Consider the following 11,348-nt stretch of genomic DNA (forward strand, 5'->3'; position numbering starts at 1 on the left):
TTGTTCTTCTGTTCTTTTGTTTTCAATTTCATTTATTTCTGCTCTAACTTTGATTATTTCTTTCCTTCTGCTAACTTTAGGCTTCATTTGTTCTTCTTTTTCAATTTTTTTAAGATGAAATGTTAGATTGTTTATTTGGGCTCGTTCTTGTTTTTGGAGATAAGCCTGTAATGATATAAACTTTCCTCTTATGACCACTTTTACTGTGTCCCAAAATCTTTGATATGTTGTACTATCATTATCATTTATTTCTTTGTATCTCTTGATCTCTCTTTTTATTTCTTCTCTGACCCAGTTATTCTTCAGTAGCATGTTGTTTAATCTCCATGTATTTGTGGTTCTTCCTCCTTTATTTTTACAGTTGATCTCCAGCTTTAAAGCATTATGATCAGAGAATATGTTTAGTATGATTTCAACCCTCTTATATTTGTTGAGGCTATCTCTGTGTCCCAGTATGTGGTTGATCCTTGAGAATGTTCCATGTGCACTGGAAAAGAATGTCATAAGTAGCTGTTTTGGAATAAAAGTTTCTGTAAATGTCAATTATGTTCAATTGGTCTCAACTGTCATTTAGGGATGTTATTTCCTTATTGATTTTCTGTTTGGAAAATCTATCCATATCTGACAGTGAGGTATTTAGTTCCCCCACTACAGTAGTGTTTTGGACTGTTTCTCCCTTTAGTTCTGATAGCAATTGCTTTATATATTATGGGCCACCCTGATTGGGAGCATAGATGGTAATAAGTGTTATGTCTTCATGGTGCATGATTCCTTTTTTCATTATGAAGTATCTTTTTTTACCTTTTTTATTTGAAGTCTATTTTGTCTGATATTAGTACTGCTACTCTTGCTTTTCTCTGAATGTCATTCGTTTGAAATATCATTTTCCACCCCTTCATGTTGAGTTTATATTTGTCTTTGGAACTGAAATGTTTCTCCTGGAGGCAGCATATGGTTGGGCTTTGTTTTTTGATCCAATCTGAAACTCTGTGCCTTTTTATTAGTGAATTCAGTCCATTTACATTTAGGGTGATTATTGAAATATTAGGTTTTCCTATAACCATTTTATCTTTTGCTTTCTGGTAGCTCGGTGTTTCCATTGCTTCCTTGTCCTTGTGTGTCTGTTTTATTGTATTTTGATTGGGTTTTCTAGACTTTCCCTTTGATCTTTCTTGTTTTATGTTATATACTTCAGTTCTGCATCTTTGGCAAGCGGTTACCATAACAAATATGTAGAATATATATACATGCGCGCGCACACACACACACACACACACACACACACACACACACACACACATATATCTCCATTTTCTTCTGTGTATGCCTTATCTTCATTCCCTTTGTGAATTTTGATCTTTGAATCCTCCCCTTTTCAGTCATCATTTTCTCAATTTGTCCTTATGTATGCTGAACATCCATTACTATCTTGCTATAGCAAATCTCTTCTTATTGTTTAAGATTATAATGCCATGCTCTTAGTAAGGGTTGCACTCCTCTACTTTTATCTGCTTCTTAGTCACCTTACTCTTAGTTATGTTTTTTTGTTGTTGTTGTTACTTTGTTTCAGGTGAGCTGAACTCTTTCACTATTTCCTATAATGCAGGCCTTGTAGTGGAGAATTTCCTCAATTTTTATATGTCTGGAAAAGTCTTTATTCCTCCTTCATATCTAAAGGAGAGCTTTGCTAGATATATTATTCTTGACTGGTAGTTCCTTTCATTTAATAGTTTAAATATTTGATTCTACACCTTTCTGGCTTATAAGGTTTGTCCTGAGAAGTCTGACAATAATCTAATGGGTTTTCCTTTATAGGTTACCATCTTCTTTTCCCTGGCTGCCCTGAGAATTCTTTTTTTGTCATTGATTTTGATAATTTTAATGCAATATGTCTTGGAGAAGGCCTTTTTGGATTGAGATAATTGGATGTTCTGTTGACTTCTTAAATCCCAAACTCCAGCACATTCCTTAGATTTGGGAAATTCGCATCAACTATTTGTCTGAAAATGCTTTCTAATCCCTGCTCCTTTTCCTACCCTTCAAGAACACCATGATTCTTATATTTCGTTTCCTGTTGATATCAGCTAGTTCTTGAATTTCTCTTTCATTATTTTTCATTCTTTGGTATCTCTCTTCTTCCTTTTGATTTATTTCTAGATATCCGTCTTTGATATCACTGATCTTTTACTCCATTTGATCAACTCTATTTCCCAAGCTTGCTATTTCATTTTTCATCTCTTTCAGTGTGTTTTCTCCAGAAGTTCTATTTAGTTCTTTTTGAGGGTTTCAGTCTTCTTATTAAAGAACTCATTCTGCTCATCTAGTTGTTTTTTCAGTTCCTGGAATAATTGATATGACTCATTTTGGATATCACTGAGTTTTTTCAGAAGTACCATCCTGAATTCTCTGTCATAAATGTCACATATTTCTATGTCTGTAAGCTTATTTTCTGGAGATTTTTCTCTTTCTTTCTGAGCTCCTTTGTCACCTTGGTTCATGGTGTTTAATAGATTATTTCTCCACCTGGGTATTAATGGAAGTGTATTCTGCTTTTTTTCCAGAAAAAATATATTTATTATATAAAGGTCTCTCTTTAGCCTGTTGCTAAGATCACATTTCTCTTTTGGTTTCCAGTAGGTGGTGTCTAAGTCTCTTGGATCCCCGCTTTATATAAAGTCTCAATAATGCCTTTTTTTCCTTATAAATATTCAATCGCACTCACTACCCTCAGTCTCAGTCCCCGTCACTGTTAGCAACAGTTTCAGTAGCATTTGCTCAGATTTCCCTGGGTCTTCGCGGTGTTCAATCTCAGAGGATATGGGAGGAGGGCCCTCTGGGTTGGGGGATGGAGGCTGTGGCTCAGCCTCGCGTTTTGAAGACATGGCTGGTAATAATCAACTGTTGTTTCTCTGCCGTCCCTGCTATTCTGCTTTCTGCCCTGATGCCTGGCCACTGCCACAGCTATGTGGAGCTTGCAGCACTCCCAGGCAGGGCTGTTTAGGGAACCTACCGCACCTTCTCCCCTCCCCCTCCTTCTGCCGGGAGCTCCGGCTGTGAGAAGCAGTCCACCACCCAACACTCAGGGTTCTGACCTGTCATAGCTCTTATGCGCAAGTCCCATGTTCAGACATGCTGGTGTGCAGTTCGAGTGTTTTTTGGTTGAGTTTTAGATGTTCAACTTATTGCTGTTTCGAGGGGAGAGATCTGGGGACATCTCTTACTTCTCCATGTTTCTGACATCCTCCGAGATTTACATTTAAATCAGTGGACTTCTAGTAAAGCAGATTACCCTCCATATTTTGTATGGGCCTCATCCAATCAGTTGAATGCCTGAATAAAGCAAAAGGCTGACTTTCCCTAAACAAGAGGGAATTCTGCAGCAGACAGCCTTCAAATTAAATTTCAATGTCAACTTCAGCTTTTCCTTAGGTTTCTAGTCTGCCAGCCCACCTTACAAATTTTTCGACTTGCCAGCCTCTGTATTTGCATGAACTAATTCCTTAAAATAAATCTCTCTCTCTCTCCCATCTTTCTGGAAAACCCTGGCTAATACTGTCCCTTTTGCATAGATTACATAAATTTCCAGTAATAAGGGGATACAATTCTCCTCCACAGAGTGTGGACCTATGCAACGAATAAAAAGGAAGAATGCCATAAAGTTGATAAAATCAAAGATGCTCCTGTGACGAAAGAAGCCAGACTCTGGGGAGTGGTTCTCAAAGTTCAGTCTGAGAATAACATAGACATAGAGCATTAGAGACCCCATCTTTCAACCATCACTGCTCTACTCAGAGCCAGTTCACCAGTTATCATGTCACATCTACAGATTTTCCCCTTAAGCCGGCTCTGTAGCTTTCACCCACACCATCCAAGAGGAGAGATCTGCTGGATATACTGTAGTTACCTTCCATCATCTGAATCCACTTATAATTCTACCAAACACTTAATCAAGGTGGACGATTGATCAAACTAACTAGTTCAGAATCAACCACGGTTTCATTGCTATAGTACAGGAGGTACCAAACATTTTATGTAGAGGGGCAAATAGTAAATATTTTAGGCTTTGTGGGTTAAGAGGCAAAATTAAAGATATTCTTTATATATTTATGCAACAAAAGAAAGCCAACTTTCATAAAAAATATAAAAAATATAATAGTAGTAACCAAGTAGAATGTTTTGTAATATAGGTAACTAATAAGAGGAATGAAATTCTTTTGGAAGAAGTAATATATATGTAATATATAATATATTATAACATTATTTTATATATGTAAAAAATTGGCTCATGTGATTATGGAAGCTGGCAAGTCCAAAATCTGCAGATTCAATGTCCCAGTTTGAGTCCCAAGCCAATAGGCAAGAGAATTCCCTCTTACTTGGGGGAAGATCAGCCTTTTGTTCTCTTCAGGCCTTCAACTGAGTGGATGAGACATACCCACATTATGGAGGGTAGTGTTCTTCAGTCACAAAGTCCTCCAACTTAAATGTAAATCTCATCTAAAAACATAGAAATGTCCAGAATAATGTTTGACCAAATATCTGAACACCCTGTGGCTTAGTCAAGTAGACACATAAAACTAGCTATTAAAGGGGAAAAAATGGCATAGATGATACGGGCTTTGTTCATTACTCTTGCAACCAAATCAAAGTTGTAACAGGAACATGGAACAAACAGCAAGGAAAGTCATCTGGACTCTAGACGAACAGAGCACTAAAACTAGGGAGAGAAATAAGAAATCGCTTGAAATGGTAGAAGTTAAGAGGGGAAAAAGACACAAGGCTGCCCAGTCCTGAGCGGCTGAGTGGGACAGAGGCTACAACAGCAGCAGCTGGCATTTGCAGATGCCTCTTAAAGGGACTGAGTCTGTGAGTGGACTTTCGCAGTGATGGATCTGCTCACTTTGAGCACCAGCACCAGGTTGACTGCTCAGGAGACACCAGAGTCTTACAGAGGGACACAGTGTTGTTGGACTGATGGCTGGAGGCAAGGCTCACTCCAGGACAAAAGTGCCAGCAGTATCCATTGTTCCTATGATGAGCCCTCCCCACTCCCAGTGTGCAGACACAGCGCCACCATAGCTGAGACCACCAAACTGGATAACAGAGGTTGCTCTGCCCAGAGGATTCCCTGAAACTCTGCCTTCTCCAACTCATAGCCTCACCCAAGCCACATCTAGGTGTGTCCTAGGCGAGTCAAGTGCTCCTTGCTGAGCAGCACCAAGACTCATACTGGTGGCAGCTGCCCTCAGTTTCTGGTGTGGTTTCTTGCAGCAACTATAAGACCTGAAGATTTAGGAGCATTGCTTAGTATGTAGAATCAGACACAGAAAGGCAGCCAATATTGGAAAACAAAGAAATAGAAACCATATGAGATAACAGAACAGAGATCCAGGAATAATGGAGTCAAGCAATCTAACAGATGCAGAGTTCAAAACACTGGTTATAAAGATGCTTAATGAACTTAGGAGATGTGTAGATGAATTCAGTGAGAATTTTAACAAGGAGATGAAAAAAGAAAAACAAAAATAGAAATGGAAATTATAAAAGGAAACCAATCAGAAATGAGGAACACATTATCAGAAATGAAGAGTATATTAAATGGAGTAAACAGAGTGGATAAAGAAGAGGATTGAACCACTGATACAGAGGATGGGGAAGCCAAGGACGTGCAATCAGAATGTCAAGAAAAAAGAAGACAAGACTATAATAATAATTTAAGGAACCTATGGGACGCAATTTAGTGTAAAAATATCTGTGTCATAGGGGTACCTGAAGGAAAACAAGACATTGACAAGCTATTTGAAGAAATAATGATGGAAAACTTTCCTAACCTGTTGAAAGAAATAGACATATAACCTCAGAAAGCTCAAAGAATCCCTAAAACCAGGAACCCAAAGAGACCCACACGAAGACTCACCATAATTAAAATGCCAAAGGTTAAAAACAAAGAGGATCTTAAAAGCAGTAAGAGAAAAACAGTTAGTTACCTACAAAGGAGCACCCATAATATTGGCAGCTGATTTCTCAAAAGAAACTATGCAGGGCAGAAGGACTTGTCACAAAATAGTCAACATGATGAAACCCCAGGATCTACAATCGAGAATACTTTCTCCAGCAAAGCTATCTTTTAGAGTTGAAGGACAGATAAAGAGCTTCCCAGACAAAAATAAGCTAAAAGAATTTATCAACACTAAGCCAGTATTACAGAATGTTGGAGGGACTTCTTTAAGAAGAAAAAACATGTATCAAAAACAGGAATAAAGATTGGTAATAACTACATTCCTATCAATAAGTACTTCAAATGGAAAAGAATTAAGTGCTCCAACCATAAGACAGAGTGGCTGAATGGATACGAAAATGAGACCCTTACATATGCTGCCTACTACAGACTCACTTCAGATTAAAGACACACTCAGACTAAAAGAAAGGTTGGAAAAAAGTATTGCCTTGATGGATCTAGAGGGTATTGGGCTGAATGAAATGGGTCAGATAGAGAAAGACAAATATTGCATGATTTCACCGACATGTGGAATCTAAAGAACAAAATCAACAACAACAAAAGAGGAAACAAACGCAAATATACAGAGAATATTTTGAGGGCTACTAGATGGAAGGGAGTTAGAGGGATGGAAAAAAGAGGCAAAGGGATTAAGAGGTACAAAAGGATAGTTGCAGAATAGACATGGAGATGTAGAGTATAGCATGGGGAAGATGGTTAATAATGTTGTAATAAATATGTAAGAGGGAAGAGGGGTACCTGATTTAGTGGGCTGATCATTTTGTGAATTATATGGATCTCTGATCACTATGCTGTACAACTGAAACTGGTATGCCAAATATAATTGGAAAAAAAAAACTCATTGAATTGTACAATGTAAATAAGAACAACTAATTGTCTATTATATTTCAATAAAGCCAAGGAAATAAAACTAGCTATTACAGGGAAAAAACATTTCATTTAATTGGAATTTAAAATTAGTTGTCCTCATCATCAGATCAATTGCAAATATTTATCTGTAAAAATAATTCTCAGCTTGTGAACCATAATAAACAAGCTGTGGGACAGATTTGGTCTGTCGTTTGTCAACCCTTGTTATAGAATAATATTTTAATAATGATAATGATAGTAATGCCCCTAAAAATAAAGAAAATGAGGGTTAGTATAGTGTATAGTTAGCTGAAGCCCAACTCTGTGGGTTAGAGTTATGACTCTCACTTGGTAGTTGCATGATATTAGGCACATTCTTTAGCCCTTCTATGCTTCAGTTTTCTCCTTTTTAAAATGCAAATAAAAGCCTCAACTTCATAGACTTCCTATGGAGATCAAATTAGTTAACATCTATAAAGTTCTTAGAAAATTGCATAGTACATAGTGAGTGTGATGTAAGTTCCAGATGTGATGATGAAAGAAGAAAGGATGAGCACAAAGAACACGAGAAATTAATGCTTATTATGCCAAGACCCTGAGTGGTTTCTACAGGCTGGGAGTGCTGCGGACTCACTTCAGATTAAAGTGAACTCTAAGACTAACCAGCCCTACTAGCAACTTAAATGTGGAACATACTCTTATATGCCAAGCACCAAAGTCCTGGTCTTGTGTTTTAGCCGACTATCAGGATTATTTGTGTTTATTTTACCCTGAAGACCCTACAGACTTGGAGGAGTCTGGGCTGGAGGAGAAAGAGATATGGAAGAATTTGGCTATTTACCTTCAGAAATGAATCAGAACCCAACACACAGGAGACAGAGACCAGCCTACTTATTTTTAGCTAACTGTGAGCTTACTGGAGGGGCAATAATTTCACAAAGAGTCTGGGAATTGGTGTCCTTGTTGAATAAAGAATATGTTCCCACATTTATATTCATTGATTTCTATCCAGTTTCTTTATCGGTTCATCATGTTGAATTTCTTCTCAGTAACCCCAAATCAAACCATTGATAAAGCAGATGTAGCTATATCTGTGCCCCTATAATGCCCACACTTCTGTAATGTGGCCAAATTTTTATAGATCTTAACTTTTAATTCTACTCATTCCAAAGAGAAGAAGAGAGAGAGAGAGAGAGAGAGAGAGAGAGAGAGAAAGAGAGAGGGAGGGAGGAAAGAAGAGAGGGGAGGGGGGAGAGAGAGAGAGAGAGAGAGAGCGAGAGAAAGGAAGGAAGGAAGGAAGGAAGGAAGGAAGGAAGGAAGGAAGGAAGGAAGGAAGGAAAGAAGGAAGGAAGGAAGGAAGGAAGGAAGAAGAAAGGATTCTGAAAAATAAAAGGATCTAGCCTTATTGCCTTGATAACGATTTGCTACCCAGGACCCTTTAAATATTGAACTTGGACTATAAAAATATCACTTCTTATTGATCACATGGTTATTAAAGTCAGTCAAATGCTGAATTTATATGTCAAACACTTGTATTTCCTGTAAATATTAGGGCAAAGAGAAAAGATGATAATGCCACTGTGAAGAGTCACATCAGATTTATTCAACTCCATGTAACTGAGAAATAATAAAACTGTCATCAAGAATTTCATTGTACATGCCAAGCACTTGTCAAAAACTGCAGCACATTATTTTGCATGTATATGTGTCTGTATATGAGCCCAGAAAACACACACACACACACACACACACACACACACACACACACGACATGAAGGAGGATGAAATGAAAAGCAATCTGTGTGCCTATCCACCTATGCTGGGCCTATGCATCACAGAGTCTGACAGCTGCTAGGATTGTGCAGCCGCCTTTGTGTACACAAGCACACTTGGGTTCGCTTTTTCTTGAACTCCAATCTACAGTAAGATGCTGACTAACTCTCTGGGTCTGGGGAAAAGCCTTGGAACTCAATAAGTCAACGAGTACTAATCAAGAGCTTAAGGCAGATTCTTAAATTCTTCAGATTTTTAGCTTCCCCATCTAACAATTTTCAAGAGTGCTTTTGGGGATATGTCAGCACAGAAATCCTTAGAAATAAGATACAACTTTGCATATAAAGCAAATGTTTTCAAATGAATAACAGAAGGAAATCATTAGTCAATCACTAGGGTCTTTACTAGGAGACTCCGATTGGAGGCCCAGGGCAGGCCTGTGAACAAAGCAGTGTAGGCATTTCTAATGGCATTTTGATGTACATGCACAAAATTGATGTCGGAAGGATCACTGTAAAGTCCCAAACAGTGGAATATTGAGGACATTTTCAGGTGGCAGCACGATTCTGGCTGGGTGAGCCCAGTATATTTTCTCATGTCACAGTTGATTAGGTTCACAGGGAAGTGGAAAGAGTAAAAAATTCTCTTATTACTGCAGCAATGCCGTCTCAGCCTCTTTTCCCTTTGAATGCAACATTAGTTTTTGTCCAGAAGTCTAACTGCTTTCTACAGTTTGGGGAATTGTAAAGCAGAAACAATTTTCCCAGCCAGGCTGACCTTCACAGTAATAAGAAATGACTGGAATTTCTCTCTATTTCTCCAACATTTGGGGAGGTTTTGGAAGGGTTGGGGAAAGAAAGAATATGCTTGTTTTACCTGATATTATGTTGTGTGCATCCATTTGGCACTTTGAGCCTAATTTTTTTCTATACACGAGATTACATGGACTGTTGCACCATATGACCCAGGAGCCAGATCACAAGTGTACTGAGAACTGACAGTAATGCACTTTAAACCTTTTGTTATCACAACAGAGATTGCATTTTGTTTCAGCCATTAAACGAATAAATATTTTTCTCCCGGGGATAGCTATTTTCATTTACTCTCTAGCCTTTACTCAGGTGATGAGCTCAGGGTGGGGAAATTCAACCTTCATTCAGGCTGTACCCAAGGCTCTGGACCTTCCAGTGGGACACTCTGTGAGCCAGCCAGTGGTGCTCCTTTCTTGTGACTTCAACCTGATGCCTTGTTACTCGCTTTTCGCTTTGTCAGGATGGTGGAATTAATGAGCTCTCTGGCCAATACTGTTGCTTCCTTCTTTTCTTTATTCTTTCAAATATTTAAGATTCTTATTTAACTGAAGAAATGTAAATCTCCCTGGAAGGAAGTACAGAAGATAAAATTTAACACATCCACCTCCACTCCCCAGGAAAAGCAGTTAGCCCTAAAGGAGAAATTTAATCCCAAAAGACATAACCTGAACAGTCCTTTGTCTAAGTATTCAGGGTGGCTGTTCATCCTTCTGAGTAATTTATCGGGAAAGGGGGTTGTTTTGTAGCTTGTCTCCCCCACCTCAAACTCTATCCTTGCTCCCTTAAAGTAAGCAACAGAACATCATAATTATACTGAATTCAAATCCTACTGTGCCACTCATTAGCTGTGTGACTTTGGGCAAGCTACTTAAACTCCGAACTTTAATTTCCTTGACTATAAAATGGGCCTATAATAGTACCTACTTCAGAAGGCAATTTCATATGAAGGAGAAACAAAATGACTTAGTATAATTCTTGCCATGTGCCCTCAATAAATTGTAACTTGTGTTATTAAGTCAGTTTTGTCCTTTTAAAGTACGTTGTAAATTGGTGATTAATTTGCCTTATGGTATCATACAAGACTCCACTGTTAATCCATTTCAGTAGTATATGATAGAGAAAAGTGCTGTTAGAGTCCCACCTTAGAATGGCAAGTGAAGAGATATGTGGTTTGAGCCTGAAACTTTCTTTTCTGGACTGTAGTATTGCCTGAAACCTACACGAGACAGAATAGTGAGGGCTAACACTAAGTGTTAAAACAAACAAACTAAGCTTTGGAGAAGTAGGTGATAGAGAGAGGGGCATTCCACAGAAGGAGACGAAAAAAAAGAGAGCACCTACGCTAGCATGTTGTGGATGATAAAGGCAGCTTGCTCTTGTGATCCCCAGACAGGCTTTTCAGTGCTTGTTCTGTTACCAACTCAGTGTTGAGCTCTCTGCTGCAGAGGACTTGACCCGCCTATAATCTCTACCTGTATAAGTCTCATGCTCTCTCATTTCACACACTAAGAAAGTAAGACCCAGATCATTTAAGAAACAGGCCTAAGGCCACATATGCCCATGAAGTTGATGACCTCTAAAGACTCTTCTAACTTTAAATTTATCATCTACTTGAATAGTATTTGCTATTTAAAATAATCCCAGTCACACTAGTAGAAGCCTCCAGTGCCTACAATTGATGTACAGAACTCGAAATGACACTTTAAATATGTGATTATCTATAATGGACGTAGCTTTATTATTTTTTAAATTTTATTTTAATAGTATTTTAGTATATTTTAATATTAGTGTAGTTTAATATTTGTTTAATATATACTTATATATTTGACATGATATATTATATTTTATGGATAAATATTTATTTAATTATATATAAATATACTTGTGTGTAATGT

At 37.9% G+C, this 11,348-nt stretch overlaps 1 protein-coding gene across 2 annotated transcripts in view; it reads left to right on the forward strand.

Annotated features, from left to right (window-relative positions):
• The window catches only part of POU6F2 (POU class 6 homeobox 2), a 455,705-nt gene that overhangs the window by 371,628 nt on the left and 72,729 nt on the right, over positions 1-11,348 (forward strand). The window lies entirely within an intron of this gene.

Source organism: Pteropus alecto, unplaced genomic scaffold (assembly GCF_000325575.1).
Source record: "Pteropus alecto unplaced genomic scaffold, ASM32557v1 scaffold109, whole genome shotgun sequence".
Lineage (NCBI taxonomy): Eukaryota > Metazoa > Chordata > Mammalia > Chiroptera > Pteropodidae > Pteropus > Pteropus alecto.